This window comes from Myotis davidii, unplaced genomic scaffold, assembly GCF_000327345.1.
Source record: "Myotis davidii unplaced genomic scaffold, ASM32734v1 scaffold641, whole genome shotgun sequence".
Classification (NCBI taxonomy): Eukaryota; Metazoa; Chordata; class Mammalia; order Chiroptera; family Vespertilionidae; genus Myotis; species Myotis davidii.
This window is the reverse complement of record NW_006293232.1, coordinates 2461697-2463047: the sequence shown is the minus strand read 5'-3', so window position 1 is coordinate 2463047 and position 1351 is coordinate 2461697. Positions and strand designations below refer to the sequence as shown.

The following is a 1351-nucleotide window of genomic DNA, read 5'->3' as shown; positions in this document are numbered from 1 at the left end:
AACATACATAGATTTTATATATGTATATGTTACCATGGCAGCATAAATGCTACTTGATTTTCTTCATTTGTTTACCTGCCCATTTCTCAAAGCAACTGTAAATTTTGAAGTCCATATGGCTACCTCATTAGCTTGCACTCTCTGGTCACCTTCTGGGTCCCTGGCAGAAGTCCCAGGCATATGTAGTTGTTGAGTACACATTTATTGAATTGTTCTGAACTATTACTGTTTATTAAGTTAAGCTGCAATTATAAAAAAGAATAGATGAGGGACATTGGCCAATTTACATGCATAGTTAACACACCCATAAGAGTATATGAAAAATAATGTATGCTGATGTGTAAAGAAAATGTGAATTGTTTGCTATAAATCCAATTATTTCACAAGTATAATTACAAATACTCTGTTGTCCCGGTTTTTTTCTATTTATTTGAAATTGCATAAGTACCTTCACCATAAATCCAACTTGTAAAAAAAAAAAAAAAAAAAAGAGCAATAAACTTAACTAATTTCTTAACAATGGAAACCTGAAGACTCACTTTAAGTGATTAATTCTACCTACTGATGTCAAGAAGCTTCACATAAAACACTTAAAAACCATGCTGAAAAAGGGGAGTTTGGGCAAAGGTGAAGGTTGGTCATTATAACACCTATGCCTATGTGTTGCATGCTAACCAATTTATGGCGGGTTATATTTTATTAGCTCTACTTTTCTAACTCCCTCTGTTTTCTCTCTTTTTTAATAGCAATAACTAACATTTCATAAATGCCTACCAAGTGCCAGGTTTTTTGTTTTTCCTCAGAATAATCCAATATGGTGGAGATTATTAGTCCCAATGTGCACGTAAACACACCAGGAGAGTGACTGGCCACGGTCACAAAGCTCTGACATGGTGAACTCAGCCTATGTTTACCATGCTGTCGTTTCTCTTTCTCCTTCTCTGCCTCTATCCTAAGCCTGCCAAGAACGGAACAGGACCTTTCTGGATGCCGTTTCCTAAGACTCAGAGTAGCAGACTCAGAGTAGCTGCGGTGGTGCACGCGGCAGGGACTGGCCACTGAGGACACAGCTGTTTTTTTGAATCGGGAGGGGGTCACAAGCCCCCAACTGCTCTGAACTCCGGTTCCGGGAAGTCTCTGGGGACCCGGACTCGTGCAGGGAGAGACTGAACGGTCTGGAAGCGGGCAGAACTCGGAACTAGAGGGTGGCTTTCTCCCGGAGGTGCTTGCAGCAATTACCAGGACACTGAGACACGGGGCCCCTTAGGGCAAGGCTGAGGATCAGCCATAGCTGCTTGCTCCACCCTGTTGATTCCCTGAGACCCAGCCCCACCCAAGCTGCGGCAAAGGC

General features: G+C 42.0%; 1 protein-coding gene across 2 annotated transcripts in view; it reads right to left on the bottom strand.

The window, feature by feature from the left end:
* Positions 1 to 1351, bottom strand: part of MRE11A (MRE11 homolog A, double strand break repair nuclease) — a 73889-nt gene that overhangs the window by 12849 nt on the left and 59689 nt on the right. The window lies entirely within an intron of this gene.